The sequence below is a fragment of the Tenrec ecaudatus genome, chromosome 4 (genome assembly GCF_050624435.1).
Source record: "Tenrec ecaudatus isolate mTenEca1 chromosome 4, mTenEca1.hap1, whole genome shotgun sequence".
Classification (NCBI taxonomy): Eukaryota; Metazoa; Chordata; class Mammalia; order Afrosoricida; family Tenrecidae; genus Tenrec; species Tenrec ecaudatus.
Window position 1 is genome coordinate 151,999,051 of NC_134533.1, and position 18,631 is coordinate 152,017,681.

Genomic DNA, 18,631 nt, shown 5'->3' on the forward strand with positions numbered 1-18,631 from the left:
GGTCGCTGAACGCCGGACGGTCACCATGAAGTTCAACCCGTTCGTGACCTCGGACCGCAGCAAGAACCACAAACGCCACTTCAATGCGCCCTAGCACGTGCGCAGGAAGATCATGTCGTCCCCACTCTCCAAGGAGCTTCAGCAGAAGTATAACGTGCGCTCCATGCCCATCCGCAAGGACGATGAGGTCCAGGTGGTTCGAGGGCACTACAAAGGCCAGCAAATCGGCAAGGTGGTCCAGGTGTACAGAAAAAAGTACGTCATCTACATCGAGCGGGTGCAGCGCGAGAAAGCCAATGGCACCACTGTCCATGTGGGCATTCACCCGAGCAAGGTGGTCATCACCAGGCTGAAGTTAGACAAAGATCAGAAAAAAATTCTTGAACGCAAAGCCAAATCTCGACAGGTTGGGAAAGAGAAAGGCAAATACAAGGAAGAGCTCGTTGAGAAAATGCAGGAATGAACACAGGCTGCCGTGGAACACAGCTGCGTGGTAGATGTCTGGCCGGATGCGTGTTTCTTGGGAACTTTCCTCAAGATGCGTCTGGAACGTTTCGTTTCCCTCTTGTTCAGCGATGGGTGTGTGGCTTTGTAACTCTGCCTTTGCCATTTCAGTTAATTTTATGAGTAAAAATTTGGAATGTTTCCTCACTGCAAGTGGTGTTTTCAGTGTTTGTAAATAAAATCCATCTATCAAGAAAAAAAAATCCTAAGAAGCTCACCACCACAATGTTCCTCAAATTGTGAGGTCCTTATGCTGTCTGTCTTCTGTGCCTATTTCCTGAGTTATATCCAGGGCCACAGGAGAACTTAAGAAGAACAGACCTATTCCGTCATCCTTCCTGGAGCATGCTCCCTCTTTTTAAGTCATTATTGTAACAAAAACATTGTAAAAAGATACTTTAGAGATAATCAAAGACATTAGAATAAGGAAAAAGTATTAGATGATATAGGGGAATTCTTTTTACTAATTTAGTTTGGTATGATAATGGTATTGTGGTCATATAACCAAAATAGTCTTTTATTCTTTAGAGATTTTCTTTTTCCATTTTTGGAAGTTGACATGTTCAGCCTTTATTGTAATTCACCATGGGGTGCAGGGCATGCTGACCCAGGTGGACAAATTTTCAGGGAGGTTAGATAATTAAAGGGTAGCTCTCCCACTAAGCATGTTGCTGGAGCCAGCAGTCCCCTCACAGGGATGTGCCTTTGGGTCCAAGCTTGACCCTGGCACACCTTCCCACCCCCCGCCCCCTCACTAGCTAGACTGAGCTGCATTCTGCTGAGAGGCCTGGCCTGAAGGTGAGGTCCCCAAGAGGAGCATGTACATACCTTTGTAGAAATATGAGAGCTCCTGTAGAAAAGAACCCTGCTCCCAGGTGCTAAAGGGAATACTAGCAGCTCCTGCATGAGGGCCTCAATCCCTCACTGTTTTCATTACAGTCCCTAGTCTTTTAGAGATGTTTTCTCAACTATTTCTAGGTAAAATGACATAATGTCTGGAATTTTACTTAAAATGTTTTTGTAAATGAAAATAAAAAATAAGTAGAAGGAAACGAGAAAATGAATGAATAGATAAAACAAATATAGCAAGATACTAGTAATTATGAAACTGATATAAGGACCCCTGGTGGTGGAGCAGTTGCACAGTAACCTGCCAAACAAAAGGTCAGTAGTTCAAAACCACTGTCTGCTCCAGAGGATAAAGATGAGTCTTTCGACTCCTTTGAAGAGTTACAATCTATGAAACTTACAAGAGAAGTTTTCTTCTGCCCTATAGGGTTGCTATGAGTCAAAATCAACTCCATGGAAGTTATAATTTAGAAGGAATCATTTGCTTTGCTGTTCAAAATAGATTGGTGAGGGCACCCTATGTATTGCAGGCAGCACCTTGGTGACACTGAAGGTCAGAGAGTGAGGCAAGTATAACAGTAATAGTCATGACTTGCATGTTGATAGCTGAGATGAAAAGAAATCAGAATGAGTAAGCAGAAAAAAATTATAATCTGTGGGTAAAGATTTGAAAAGACGGTTGAAGGAGGGTGGTGTGTCAAATGTGACTATCAGGTTTCTGGCCGGAGTAAGCATTGAAGGAAAAGCTGGGAGAGAAACAGTGTGAGGTAGGCATGTGTAAGCAGGAGAAAATAAGAATTAGGTTTTGAGTATGTGAAGGAACCAAGTGGGACATTAGATAATGTGGCAGTTACTTAATCTGCTGTCAATTTGGGACTTGAGAGGATTAAGAGTGAAGGGGTAGAGTCCTCTGTCAATCGGATCATAGCCAATGAAGCCTCTGTGTAGGCATGGCCTTCTCCTAAGAATTCTGGAAATTCCTAAATTTCTTCCTTGGAGAAGAGGAATTCATTCATATTCTCTCTCTCTCTCTCTCTCTCTCTCTCTCTCTCTCTCTCTCTCTCTCTCTCTCTCTCTCTCTCTCTCTCTCTCTCTCTCTCTCTCCTGACTCCCTGACAAGACACATGGCACTATGCTGATAGACCCCACATGCCCTGGGAACTGGGGGAGCCACACTGAGATGCTTCTACCACAACTGGATCCACAAATCTTTGGAAACACTGGTCTGTGATCTTCCTGCATTCAGCATCATTGCATGTGTTTCATAAGTCTGAAGAGGACTTTATAGATTGATATTGGACATTTGGGCTAATATCGGACTTATAGACTTGCTCTGGAGTGGGCTGAGATATTTTCTCTATATTCAACTGCTCTTGTATACAAACCTCTTTCTCATACACATATGAGAGTGTCCATGGATTTGTTTCTCTAGTTTACCCAGACTAACACAAATAACATGTGATGTTAAAGTCTGGAATACCAAGTTCTACAAGATACAAGACGTGTATACAAAAAGTTATAACCCAGGAATGAAATGAAGACATATGCATATGTCAACGTGATAACTCAAACCACGCCAACTTTGGCCTAACATTCCCATACTCTGACAGAATTCCTGTCGCACCTGTCACAATATCGATTAAGGAAGATTAATACTCCAAAAGGAAAATATTGTCCCTAACTTAATCCAACTTATTTCCAGTATTAGCTATGTGAAGAATTACTTTTTAAAACAATTTTATTGACACTTTATCCACATATCAAATAATTTAAGAGTTAAATTATTTCAAGAAGGGTTATAAAATCATTACCACAATCAATTTTAAAACATTTTCTTCTTTCGTGTTTTCCTTGTTATTTGTTTAATTATTTATTTCAACTGTGGCAAAAATATACACAAGACATTCCCCAATTCAACAATGTCTACCTGTATAATTCGGTGTCATTGATTGTACTCTTGTTCCACCACCATTAACATAAGCTCAATTTCCCTAAGCACAAATTCTTCCTCCTCCACCCATGGTGGAGGTTAAGTTTATTTTTTAAATTTATTTTTAAAGTAGTTTTCTTGATAAAATATCCACATATCATAAACTTCCATAGCTCATAGCTTTTAAGAAATATATATATATACATATATATATATATTTACAATCAGTTCTAATGTTCTCTTCCCCTCCCACATTGAAGAATTCTTTATTCTTACATGCAATCACCCAATACCTGGATGGTATAAAATTAAAGAAGTCAGCTTCACTCAGGGCCCCCCAAAGAACATTTTTAAGGGAATTTGTAGATGAAAAGAAAAGAAGCAAACAAAGTTTCAGAGAATGAAAGTAAAATAAAATTTAATGCTCCCTTCCAGCCCAGACTTAGTCAAAGGGTAGCATTACTTTCAAGGCAATCATCTCCACAGCAAGTTAGTTTCTAAGCCAGAAGAGGCACCCAGAGAGCCTTTGTTATGGTGCTTTTGAGGGCTTCTAATAAAGTAGCAAGACAACACAATCACTAGAGGGCACAGCTGGGTTGTTCTCAGTCATAGCTACATCAAGAATGTCCTCAATGGTTGATGTAAAAGGAGCTCCGGCCATCACTTCACCTTTGAAACCGATAGACAAAGGTGTCATATCCAAGAAAGCATAATGTTTTGCCTGCTATAGACAATTTAATGAGAGTTTGTATAAAGAGGAATTGTCAATAAATAACAATAAATGTCAATAAATTGCTTTCTGGTTTCCAGATGTCAGTATCATTTACCTTTTGCAGTTTTCTGTTTCTCAGGTTCCATCTATTTTGCAACTTTTCTACTCACCTGTGGTGAGTACTTCATTATAAAGAAGCCCCTTTGTTTTTCACAATAACTGCAAGCCAGTCGTAAAGACACCATTTCTTCATTGGCGCCTTTCCATGTATTGGGGAAGCCCTGGTGGCACGAAGGGCTACACACTGAGCTGCTCACCACCAGGTCAGTGGTGCGAAGGCATCACCCACCATGTGGGAGAAAGTTGGGGCTATCTACTGCCATAAAGATGTAGAATCTTGGAAACTCAAAGGGGAAGTTCTAGTCTATCTGATAGGATCTTTGTAAGAACTGATTCAATGGCAGTGGGCTTAGTGTTTGGTCTGGTGTTTCCATTCATCTTAACCTTTCATTTTCTTTAGTGGGAATTTCTTGCAGAAATTTTTATAAAGAAGTGCTCAAAAGATCACAGGAATAATCAACTGCTAGGCTACTCTCACCACTAAATAGTTACGTTTTTAAATCTTTGTGCTTGGCATTCTGTAACATTTTCTCTTTTCAATTAGATATTTCTATTCTGTTAATCAAGAAATTGTGTACAATAATTTTCTCCAAGGTGACTGCTAATGGTTGATTGTGAAAGGTAGCTTAAAGGCCCAGTGTCAATAGAATGAGTGGGCCCGTGGGAACCTTGTCTCTGCTCCAGCTTATGTCCAACCAGCACTGTTCCAGCTCCACGTCCCGCATCTCTCTGTTCACCTTTCTCTAGCTATTCTCAAAAATAATTCAGCCAAATTCATTGTATTAAGTAGCTAGATTAGGGGGAAAAGGGGGCCCCTCCAATTCCTGAAAAGAGCCACAACAACGAGGTTGGAAAGAAATCAGGCAACCATTGGACACCTATGAGAACATCCAGAACTGGGCATGCGTAGACTAAGCCCCTAGCACAGGTGAAACCTAAGACCAAGGCTACAACATTGGCACCTGCCATCATGCACGCAGGTGTGCCTAGCTCAGCCAATAAAGTCAGTCAACTCCTCCAGCCACGCCTCCCCAGCCAGTGGGGTGGGCTAGAGCACAAGCCTGCGCACTCAGGGATTCCCCAGTTCTGCAATAAAAATGAACAGGACCTATATCTTATACCACACGTAAAAATGAAATCAAAATGAATCAAAGACCTATATGAGAAACCTAAATCTATTATGTTCCTGAAAAATATATCGCAGGGAGAAAACTATGCGACCAATTCTTCAGATTAAAATAATTTGACAAATACCAAAAGCGGGAGACAAGTTACATATTTTGGACCTCATAAAACTTAATCCCTTGTGCTCATCAAAAGACTATCAAAAAGTAAAATGATAGCCTATAGAATGGGAAAAAATACAGAAACAACAAATCATATAAGAGTCTAGTCTGTAAAATATGTAGAAACATCAACAATTCTACAATTAAAAAAATAATGAGCAGAGTACGGGAGCAGGCATAAGTTCAAGTGGTGAACCAATAAACAAAAAGATGCTGAAGAACATTAGCCATTAGAAAGATACAAATAAAAACTACGATGATATTCCATCTCACTCCATTGTCAGCCAAAATGACAATCCAAAAGGACAACCAGAAACATGGGCCAGGATGTGAGCAGACTGGAACCCTTGTCCACTGCTAGTAGGACTACAAGCCATACAACTACTATAGAAAACGGTAGGGCACGTCCTAAAAACAAGCAAGCAAAATAGCCTAGAAGTATCTCCCAGCAATTCACTCCCTGGAAGTGATGGAAACAGACATACAAGAGGGTATATCCTTCACCAAAATGACAACAACATATTTTTTCAAGTTATGTATGTTGTTGTTTTTTTTACAAAACAGCTCTATCACCTTCAAAGTATGCTCCATTACACTAATACATTTGCCAAAACTGAGATTCCATGTTTGGAATCATTTTTCAACTATCTGTTTGGATTGCTGACAGCACCTCTTTCATTTTTTTCCTCACCTCTTCTACAACATCAAATCACGGTTCTTTCACGTCCCTTTTCATTCACAGAAACCAAAAGATGTCACACGGAGTGAGATCAGGTAAGTAAGGTATGTGGGGCAAGACTGGCATATTGAGATGGCTGCATGAGCAGGTGCGTTATTGTGGTGGCAAAACCTGTCCCCTGTCTGCCACATATCAGGCCTTTTTGTGTCCCGCACTGTTAGGCAATCTTTTCAAAATCTCTAAATAGAAAGCTGGACTAACAATATGATCTGGTAGAATAACTCCAAATGCACAATCCCCCTCACATAAGAAAAAACAAAAACCTAAGCATTGTTTTTTTTTTGGGGGGGGGGGTACTCCCTCATCTGTACGTCCATGTTCATTGCAGCATTATTCACCATAGCAAAAGAAAGGAAGCAAATCAAGTGCTCTTCAATGCTTGAATGGATGAGTAAAAGGAGGTGTACAAATACAATGGAACACAGTGCAATGATACAGAACAACGAGTCTGTGAAGCAAATTATATTACAGATGGGTCTCAAAGACACAATGCTAAGTGGAATAAAACTATTACACAAGAAATCATGTACAAATGTTGTCACTGTGCCTGTTGAGTCAAGTACGACCATAGCAAGCCCATCAGACAGAGTAGAATGACCCCACACGGTTCCTGTAGCCTGTCATATTTACAAAGAGCTGGTCAACTGCTCTTTGACCTGGTGCCCTTGGGGTTAGCTACCAAGAGCTGAATCATTTTACCACCAAGACTCCTTCGTGTGGTTGCAAGAACATCATAGTCTGCTTAAAATTAAAAAAAATCCCAAACCAGGAACATAATGACTATAAATAAGTGATTAATAAGTAAGGCCGGGTAAAATGGCCATATACTCCAAATTCTCTACAACAGCATTAACTTAAAAAATTTGGACTCCTTGTCACTTTAAATGCTAAAATGGATTTTAGGCTCAGTTGTAACATCTGTAAGGAAATTGAAGACGCAAGTTAGAATATGAGTTTATTACCTACTGTGTGAACTTAAGGGACCCTTAGTGGTGCATTGGTTAAAGCAATCTGCTGCTATCCTAAAGGGCAGGGGTTCAAAGGACCTTGGAAACCTTTTGGAACGGGTCTCCTTTTGTCCTTAGAGTCACCGTGAATGGTGTGAATGGATTTAAATGGCAATAGGCTTGGGCTTTGGTGTGAAGTTAGACACTAATATCTCTGATCACAATTCAGCTGTCAGTTTACTATTCTGTGGTGTCTTATCAGTTTTAATGCTACTGGAAGCTATGTCACCAATATTTCAAATACCATCAGGGAACAGGTTTCCACAGTGCTTCCAGACTAAGAACAGGCTACAAAGAAGCCACGGACTGTCCACTTCAGAGGAATTAACCGTTGAAAAGCTTATGGATAACAGTGATCATTATCATGTGCATTGCCACAGTGAGGGCCAGAAGATGAGCCCTCAGTTCAGCGGGCATTCAAAACACGATTGAGTTAGAGCTGCCTTCTCAAAGTAGCGTCAACAATAATGACTTGGATGAAAGGAAGCCTTGGGAGCAGAGCATGGCTCAAAATGAGAAGAATGAGCTACAAATATCAATTAATAATTGAAACTCAATTTGTACAAAGTATGAATCTAGGAAAACTGGAAGTTATCAAAAATGAAACAGAATGCATAAGGATCAATATTCTAGGCATTAGTGCGCTAAAATGGGCTCATATTGGCCATTTGAATTAGAAAATCATTTTTATTGTGTTGAGTATGACAGATTCAAATGGAATGGCATTATACTCATGGTCAAAGGACATGTTTAGATTCAAGTTGAAGTACAGTGCAGACTATGATAGGATAATATCTATCTGCATGCAAGGAAATCTAGTCAGCACAATTATTATTCAAATTTATATACCAACCACTAAAGCTCGTTATGAAAAATTTGAAGAGTTTTAATAAATTAATGAAACAGGCAATCAAGGTGCATTAATAATCATTAGTCATTGGAAATTAAAAGTTGGAAACAAAGAGGAACAGTCAGGAAAATATGGTCTTGATGATAGAAATGAAGCTGGAAACAATATGATAGAATTTTGCAAAACCAGCGACTTCTCATAATACCGCTTTTCAACAACACAAAATGTGACGATACACATGGAATGCCGAAGAAAACCAAATTGGCTACATGTGTGAGAAGAGACAATAGAGAAGCTCAACATCCATTGCTAAAATGAAGCCAGGGACTGGCTGTGGGACAGGTCGTCAATTTCTCATATGTAAGTTTAGGATGGAGCTAAGGAATATGAAAACACATCCATGAGAACAAAATAAGATCGAAGGTATAACCCACCAGAATTTTGTGAACATCTCTAGAAATAAATGATGCACTGAACGTTAGTGAAAGAACGGATGAGCTATGAGAACATCATACAGGAAGAGAACAAAAGGTCTTGAAAGAAAGAGAAAGAAAGAAAGGAAGGAAGAAAAGATAAAAATGACTGTAATAAGAGACTGTAAAACTTGCTCTTAATCATAAAGAAGTTACAGCAGATGGGAGAAATCATGAAGTCAAGAGCTGAACATTTCAAAGGCAATGCAAGAACACAAAGTAAAATGTTATCATGAAATGTGCAAAGATCTGAAGTTAGAAAACCAAAAGGAAGAATATACTCAACATATTTATGTGGAAAGAACTCAAGAAAAAATTCAAGCTTTAAGTTGAAAGATCGAAAGATTCCATGAGCACAATATTGAAAGACGGAAAGAATACAGAGTCAGTGTACCAAAAAGAACTAGTTGACACTAGGTAGTATATGAGCAAGAACCAGTAGTACTGAAGGAAAAAGTTCAAGCTGCGCTGAAGACAGCCGAAAATGCGGCTCCAGGAACTGATGGAAGATCAATTGAAGTGCTTTAACAAGCCAATGAACCCTGACCGCGCTCACTCATCTGTGCCAGCAAATTTGGGGCGGTGGGGCGGGGGGGAACTATTTAGCCAACTGATGGGAAGAGATCCTTATTTGTACTCATTCCAAAGAAAGGTGACCCAACGGAATGCTCAAATTATTGAACAATATCATTAATATCACATGCAAGTAAAATTTTGGTTATGATCATCCAACAAAGATTGCAGTAGTACATTGACATGCAGTTGCCAGAAATTCAGGCTGGAATCACAAGAGGGTGTGGAACAGGGTTATTATTGCTGATTTCCAATGGATTTTGGCTGAAAGCAGAGAACACCAGAAAGATGTTTGTTTGTGTTTTATTGACTACGCAAAGACATTCAACTGTGGATCATCACAAACTATAGATATCCTTGAGATGAATGAGAATTCCAAACTACTATAGTATACTCACTTGTAACTTGTACAAGGATTAAGAGGCAGTTGTGAGAATAGAACAAGGGAATACTTCATTAAAATCAGGAAAGGTGTGGGTCAGGTTTATCCAGGTTTAAAATCAGGAATGGTGTGGGGCAGGTTGTATCCTCTCAGTATAGGTGTTCGACCTATATGCTGAGCAAATAACCAGAAAAGTTGGATTATATGAAGAAGAGTGGGACATCAGGATTGGGAAAACCTTTTTAAAAACCAGCAATATGCAGATGACATAACCTTGCTTGCTGAAAGTGAGGATTTCGAGCACTTGCTGATGAAGATCAAGGATTGCAGTCTCCAGTGTGGATTACAATTCAATCTAAAGAAAACAAAAAAATCTCACAACTGGACCAATAATTAACACAATGGAGAAAGATTGACATTGTCAAAGATTTTGTCTTTTAGCCCACAATCAATGCTCCTAAAAACCACCATCAAGAGATTAAATAACATATTACATTTAGTAAGTCTGCTGTACAAGACCTCTTTAAAGTGTTGAAAAGCAAGTATGTTACTTGGATGACTAAGATTCACATGACCTAAGTCATGGTATTTTCAATTACCTCATATATATGCATGTGAAAATAGGACATTAAATAAGGAAGGCCAAAGAAGAATCAATGCATTTGAATTATGGTGCTTGCAATGAATATTGAAAATAACATGGATCGCCAAAAATGCAAATAAATGTGTCTTGGAAGAAGTACAGCAAGAATGTTCATAAGCATGCTCCTTAGGAGCAAGGATGGCGAGAGTGTCTCACCTACTTTGGGCCTGTTTTCAGGAGGGACCAGTCCCTGGAAATGAACATCATGCTTGGTAGAGAGGCAGAGAAAAAGAGGATGACCCCAATGAGAAGTATTGACACAGTGGCTGCAACAATGGGTTCAACTATGAGACCAATTGTGAGGATGGACCAGGACACAGTGAGAGGTAATTCTGTTGTACATAGGGCAGCATAGAGCCAGAGCTGACTGAAATACACCTAACAATATCTGTGAACTTCAGCTTCCACTGGAAAAAGAATTCATCTGAGGATTGCATTGTCTGGAATACCATAAAGTTAAATCATGAGTTAGCATACATGCTCAAGAGTTTTATTAGCACCTCCCATAACTGTGACCATATATTATTTGCTCTGATAAACACAGTCAATATCCTTCAGGGATCACTGACAGTAATCCCAACAGTCATATGATAAATATGTGATTTTATAGTTATATTATAAATAGCTATGCAAATAAACACAAATATGTATACAGGAGGCTGCTTCCAAAATTTTGACCAGTACAAGTCCATAATCAACAAAGTGAGGATATCATTGACCAGTATATAAAAAAAACAATTAAAGCACCCAGTACTCTTAGGAGATTTGCAATGGCGGTGAATTAACAGCTATGGGAGCTCAAAGAACCTCATGATAAATCTTGGGTCTTAAGTGCGAGAAGGCATCCATCAGTCAGGCAAATTTGGGAAGAAAATTTTAGGCAAAGGGTATATACGCCTGGCTTTGGAAACACTAGAGTGGGATTGATTGATATACTGACTTCCGCCCCTTGTAGAGATGGTTTCCGTTTCCACATGACTACATGGAACTACTGCTATGCATACTCCAGGGGCCCTGCTGGAGTCGGGATCATGAGTTTCACTCCGCACTTTGAAACCATTAGCTGCTCTGTGAAAGAAACACAAGGCTTTCTGCTCCATACAGATGTACAGTCCCAGAAATCCACAAGGGCAGTTCTGCCCTGGCCTACGGGAAGAACTATGAGTCACTGTGAGTTGGAATCAACTTCGTGGCAGAGCGTAGAAAGAACTACTCAACAGAGTGGCCTCGGGATTTTCCTTTTTAATTAGAGAAGACAACACTCATTATGCCAAAGCACTTCTGTTGTCTCTCTACTTCTATTTCATGAGGGTGTGCCGGACTAGATCTGTGCACATAGCAGCAAAGCTGGCCTGGATCACAAGTGGACCTGTGGTCTATGCCTACATTTTAACCCCTTAAAACTCTTTGGCTTGGTGTGGGGTTTGGGTACCTGACTTTATGATTCTATGAATGCTGTGAACATCTTCTGATTCTACACCTGGTTCCGAAATACTTCAAGTTCTAGAAGATATTTCTAGGTTTTGATTTTTCTCCCTAATACAGGAAGCAACACTGTGATTGATTTGACAACTCGCCTAGTTCTCCTCCCTGCAGCCCTTCTGCAAGGGGATGTCCAATTTCCCCCAGATGGGTCCTGGGTCCCCACTCTGCACTCCCCCTCATTCACAATGCTATGATTTTTTTTTTTTTTTTGTCTTTGATGCCTGATACATGATCCCTTTGGCACCTTGTCATCTCACAGGCTGGCGTGCTTCTTCCATTTGGGCTTTATTGTTTCTCAGTTAGGTGGCCCCTTGTTTATCTTCCAGCCTATGGGACCCCAGATTCTATGTATTTTGACAGCTGGGCACCATCAGCTTTCTTCCCGCATTTGCCTATGCACCCGCTTTGTCTTCAGCGTTCGTGTCAGGGTAGCCTGGTGTGCTTCTTCCGTGTGGGCTTTGGTGTTTCTTAGCTAGATGGCTGCCTGATTGTCTTCAAGCCTTTAACATCCCAGGTGCTATATAATTTGATAGCCAGGCACCATCAGCTTTCTTCACCACTTTTGCTTATGCACCCACTTTGTCCTCAAACTGAGTCGGGACAGGCTGGTGTGCTTCTTCCATGTGGGTTTTGTTGTCTCTCAGCTAGATGGCTGCTTGTTTATCTTCAGGTCTTTAAGATTTCAGGTGCTATGGCTTTTGGTAGCTTGGCACCATCAGCTTTCTTCACCACATTTGCTTGTGTACCCATTGTCTTCAGCGATCGTGCCAGGGAGGTGAGCATCTCAGACTGCTGAACAAAGTGTTCTGGTGTTGAGGGAGTACTTGTGCAGGGGCCCACTGTCCATCTGTTTTCTTAATACTCAACCTATAATTATATGTATGTAGATCTATTTCCTTCTCATCATAAATAAATATATTTACATCTTTATATGCCTGTATTTAAATCTCTATGACTACCCTTTGCCTCCTAGTTCTTTCCTCTGTTTCTTTGTACTTTCCTCTTGTCCCACAATCATGTCTGCCTTTATTTGGACTTTAGAAATTCCTCTCGGTTACATTGCTCTTGATCCAGCCCGCCAGACCTCCCACACCTTCCTTGACATGGATTTTGGATCACTTGTTGTTCCCTTGTCCCTGGGCTTGTTAACCCCCTCTTCCTTTCCCCTGCCTCTCCTACCCCCGTGTTCCCTCTGAAATGTCATCCCATTGTTCTCTCTTCTGGCTTGTTTATTCCACCTATTCCTACCAGGTAGACCTGCTATATACCATCACAAGACTGAGTACAATGAAGCAATAACAGAAAGTAAAACAATAGCTACAACAACAACATACAAATGCATACACACATAAATGTATGAATAGTTCAGGGTCTGTTTGTTTTCCTTCACGAGTGCTTTCCAGTCCAGTCTGATGGGGTGCCACGTCCTGGCACCACCTCTATCCCTGGGCACTTCAACCAGAGGAACAGGGCACTAACCCACACAGGGGGAGGGTGTTGATGGTGTCTCCACAGGGAAAGAGGGACCAGACTTCTACCTGGAGCTCCAAGACAAGAATGCAACACACTGACATGAAGCAGGGAACCTATAGAGAGGCCTGAGGGGCCGGCCCCATTACCAACTGGACAGCACCACCCTCCCCCCACAGAAGAATTCATTTCAGAGGACAGTACTGAAGCTACAGCTCAAGAAGAGGGGAAGAGGGTCTGGTCTGGTCAGAGCACACTGGAGACAATGAAGGGGGTTAGAGATAAAAAAAAAAAGAGTGAAGCACATACTGACTCACCAAGCACTGAGGACAATGTTCCTGCTCAGAACCGCATTGCACAGAGATGATCACAGGGCCGGCCCCACCACGGGACACAGCATTCCTCATTGACCCATAGGACCATTGGGGACAATACTGGAGACACACGGTGGAACTTGTACCCTCCCTGAGCTCAGTACGCCAAAGCCAGCCTCTGGGGGCATGCCGCAGAGCAGCAGGGGGAGCAGAGCACTGAGTTGGTTTTAAAGTAGAACACAAACCCACTTACTTTCTTAGTTCTGTTACATATATGTCATAGTTGTGGCAGCTTTCTTTGCGTTTATGGACTACTTCCTCATTCAGAATCACATAATAAACTCCAAATAAATGTGATCCTTCACTCAATGTGTTGATAGCCATTCACCATTTGCAATTTCAATCTTATATATACTACTATTTCTACTACTAGTGATAATAACAATGATAATAACAGCAAGAATAATAGCTGTCCCACTATGGAAATCAATCTGGCGATACCTAAAACAGATCTAAATAGAGTTACCATATGACCCAGCAATCCCCCTACTGGGCATATCCCCAGAAGAGGCAAGAAACAAACCAAGACCAGACATCTGTGCTCCAATGTTCATTGCGGCACCGTTCACAATTGCAAGGAGTTGGAAGCAACCCAAATTTCCATCAACTGACGATTGGATTAAAAAACTGTGGTATATACATACAATGGAGTACTACGCATCACTAAAAAGCAGTGATGAACGTATGAGGCACATAGTGGCATGGGAAGAACTGGAGGAAATCATGCCAAGCGAAGTAAGTCAGGCACAAAAGGACAAGTACAACATGAGCCCGCTGAGGTAAGTATTAAAAAAATTTTTTTTTAATTTTTTTAATGCAAAAGTGGCATAGGGGAAAAAGCTACTGTATACAAACATTTCTGGGGTGAAGACTGTGTAGTATGGCAGAGACCAGATCAAAACCAGGGATGCACACAGTAGACAATGGTGGAGGAGGTGGGGAAAGGAAAATAAAAGGATGAATATAAGGAAGAAAAGGGAAGTGGGGGCATGGGGCACTAATCCACCCAAGGGGAGGGTATTGTTTATATCTCCACAGGGAAAGTGGGACCAGACTTCAACCCAGTGCCGCAAGGTGTGAATGCAATATCCCGGTGTGGAGTAGGGAACCAGTGGCGAGGTCTGGGAGGCTGGCCCCAGCACCAAAAATTAAGTGGATTCCTGACCCCTCCCCCGAAAAGAATTTGTTTCAAAGGATGACATTGATTCTGCAGCTCCGGGAGATGGACATATCTGATCAGAGCACACGGGAGCAGATGAAGGGGCAGGAGGAGAGAGTGGAGCACAGCCTGGCCCACCAGGTCGTGAGGAGGATGTTCCTGAGTAGAGCAGCCAGTCCACAGAGAGAACAACATGGCTGGCCCTACTATGAGACATGATGCCCCGCAGTGACTAAGGGCAATACAGGGGACAGCACAGGAGACACAGTGTGGGAATTGCACCTGACCTGATCCCACCACACCAAGGCAAAGCACTGGGGGAGTGCAGTGGAACAGCAAGGGAATGGAGTGGCAAGGTCCCCAGGGAATGCTGAAAGTGGACTTTGGGGCCAGGGCGTGGTGCCCCAACAGACTGGACTGGAAAACGCTCCTAAGGTCCAGCAAACGATCCTTGAACGAACTACAAGCCTTCCTTTTGTGAAGCGTTTTGTTTTGTTTTTTGTCAGTGGTTTGTTTTTGTTGTTTTGTTGTCTGGTTGTATACTGTTGCTTTGTTTTCCTCTGTCCTGTTTTCGTGCATGTTAGTGTCTCCACAGGTCTGTCTGAATAGGACAGGCTGGATGAACTATCTGGAGGAAAAACAATGGGACAGACAGTTCAGGGGGGACAGACAGTTCCGGGTGGGGGAGGGGGAGGAGGGTAAGGAAGTGGTGTTAATAAACACAGGGACAAGGAAACAACATGGGACCCAAAATGGTAGTGAGGGGGGAGTGACAGGCCTGATGGGGAACGATCAAGGGTAAGGTTGTGTAGAGAAGAGGTATAGCTGTAGCTCAGGTGGGGACGGAGCATGGTAGTGGGGCAGGAGGAAAGTCAAGGGAGATGGAGGAAGGAGCTGGGAGTCAAGAGGCATTTATGGAGGTCTAGATAAAGACATGTACATGCAAACATATATATGAGGATGGGGAAATAGATCTAAGTGTCTACATTTATAGGTTTAATATTAAGGTGGCAGAAGGACCTTGGGCCTCTACTCAAGCACTCCCTCAATGTATGAATACTTTCGTTTATTAAATTGGAACTCTATGATGCTCACTCTCCCGACACAATTGCTGGAGCCAAAGTGGGTGAACAAGTAAATGTGGTGAAGAAAGCTGATGGTGCCCAGCTATCAAAAGAGATAGTGACTGGGGTCTTAAAGGCTTGAAGATAAACAAGCGGCCATCTAGCTCAGAAGCAACAAAGCCCACATGGAAGAACATACCAGCCTGGGTGATCGAGTGGTCCCAAAGGGATCAGTTACCAGGCATCAAAGAACAAAAAAATCATCATATCATTGTCTGCACACCTCAATGATAGGATCGCTGAAGACAAATGGGTTCATAAGCAAATGTGGCGAAGAAAGCTGATGGTGCCCGGCTATCAAAAGAGATAGTGTCTGGGGTCCTAAAGGCTTGAAGGTGAACAAGCAGCCATCTAGCTCCGAAGCAAAAAAGCCCACATGGAAGAAGCACACCAGCCAGTGTGATCACGAGGTGCCCAAGGGACCAGGTATAAGGCATCAGGCAAAAAAAAGAATATATGTATGTGTGTATATATATATCATATTGAATGAAGGGGGACGTGCAGAGTGGAGACCCAAGGCCCAAGTGTTGGCCACTGGAGACCCCCTCATAGAGGGGTTTAGGAGAGGAGATGGGTCAGTCAGGGTGCGAGGTAGTACCGATGAAGAACACAGCTTTCCCCCAGATCCTGGATGCTTCCTCCCCCCAGCTACCATGATCCGAATTCTACCTTGCAGGGCTGGATAGGGCAGAGGTTGTACACTGGTACGTATGAGGGTTAGAGGCACAGGGAATCCAGGGTTTGATACCTTCAGGACCAAGGGTGTGAGGGGCGATGCTGGGAGAGTGGAGGGTGAGTGGGTTGGAAAGGGGGAACTGATTATAAGGATCCACATGTGACCTCCTCCCTGGAGAGGGACGGCAGAGAAGGGGGGGAAGGGAGACTCCAGATAGAGCAAGATATGACAAAATAACGATGTATAAATTACCAAGGGCACATGAGGGAGGGGGAGCGGGGAGGGAGGGGGAAAAAAAGTGGACCTGATGCAAAGAGCTTAAGTGGAGAGCAAATGCTTTGAGAATGATTGGGGCAGGGAATGTATGGATGTGCTTTATACAATTGATGTATGTATATGTATGGACTGTGATAAGAGTTGTATGAGCCCCTAATAAAACGTTTTTTAAAAAAAGAATAATAGCTGTCTACAGTGTTCAGACACTGTACCAGTCATGGGTTGTGTTTAGTGGGCAGCAACTCTCATGGTAAAAATAATACATAAAGTGGAATAGAATGAAGTAGAAAAGAACAAAAATCATAATAATAATCCTACATATAGGATTAACTGTGGGTTTTCAAGGTTTTGCTTCTGCTACAATTGTGTGCGTGTGTGGATGTGAGTACCAATTTGCAATTTAAAGTATACATTGCCCACCAAGCAGCTGTGAGTTTGAACCACCCACCTTCAGGTTAGCAGTCGTGTGTTTTGACCACTGTGCTCCCAGGGTTCCTTCAAGGTCACAGAGCTAGTAAATAAGTGAGGCAGCTCTGAGGTCAGGCAGTGGTGCCTGCGAGCTGATTGCTGTAACCAGTCTGGTTAAAGCTCAAAGACTACGTACTGAGGGGGAAATGGTAATGCCTCCCATACACTATTGTAAAGAAACATTGATGGTGCCATAGGTAACCACTCAACTGCTAATGGGAAGGTTGATGGTTCAAATCCATCAGCCACTCCATGGAATTAAAATGCGTCCATTTTTGTTTTGTTTTTTTCTGTTAAGGTTATAGCCTTGGAAACCTTATGGGCAAATTCTGCCATCTTCTACCGAGTCACCATGAGTCAGAATCAACTTGATGCCAATGGGCTTTTATATCCTATTGTAAGGATTAAATCCGACAACACCATTGTGTGGTACACAGTAAGACCATAAGCAAAGCTAGCTAATGTTTTATCTTTTGGCACTTGATTTTTTATGTAACCATATATTGTGAACATCTTCCCATTTCTTTAGATACTCCTCTACCACCGCATTGTAAATGGCTGTAATGTATTCCTGCGTGTTTGTAATTAATTCCTTGCTTAGCCAATCTTCGAATGATCTTTAGATTGCTTCCAATTTTCACTATTGTACTATGTCTATCAGCAGTGAACAACTTCTAGAAAAAATATTTGTATGCAAGTATTGCATTGGATAAATCCTGAAAAGGAAAACAGCTAAATCAAAGGAAATACACATTGTAAAATTCAGACGCTAAAGCAAATTCACACTTACACTGGCAATTTCTCTAAGGTTAATATCTGAAAAAATGTGGGGTGTTATTTGTCAGGGGAGTTGTAATAGCTTTAAACTCCATTTGTAAAGCAAGCTACCATTGTCATGGGAATTTCACGAAATCATTCCCAGACCTGGTCTCCAATCCATGCTCCCTGTTCTTGTATTATTGTCCTTGACTGCGTCTCTCCTTAGAGCACTCTCACTTTCCTTACCTTCCTGGGCCCGCTGGGCTCCCTTAGCGGACTCAACAATGCCTCGCTGCAGAATGCACAGTCTTTGAACAAGAACCTTCTATTTCTCCAACATAAGCATGCTGGGATAAAATGATGCTGATTTCTTAATTCCTTGAGAAGCCCTGGAATTGTAATAGGTTACAAGTTGGACTACTAACCACAAGGTCAGCAGTCCAAAGCCAGTAGCCAGTGCGTGAGAGATGAGACTTTCTGCTCTCATAAAGATGTATAGCCTCAGAAACTACCAGGAATAGTTCTACTCTGTCCATAGGATCCCTGAGAATCAAAATGGACTCGATAGCAATAAATTCAGTGTGGTGTTTTGTTTTTTGTCAATTCTGATAGCTATTATTTGTATTCTACTAATACCTTTTCCCATTTCCATTGTCCTCTAATAGCATGATCCTCTTTCATGAGTTGAATAATGTCCCCCCACCCACCCAAACTTGTGTCTGTTTGGAAACCCACAATGTTACCTTAGCTGCAACTAAAGCCTTGGAGCTAT

General features: G+C 41.9%; 1 pseudogene; it reads left to right on the forward strand.

Annotated features, from left to right (window-relative positions):
* The first annotated feature begins 21 nt into the window (after positions 1 to 21).
* LOC142447168 (ribosomal protein uL24-like pseudogene) lies at positions 22 to 707 on the forward strand (annotated as a pseudogene).
* Positions 708 to 18,631: the final 17,924 nt, after the last annotated feature.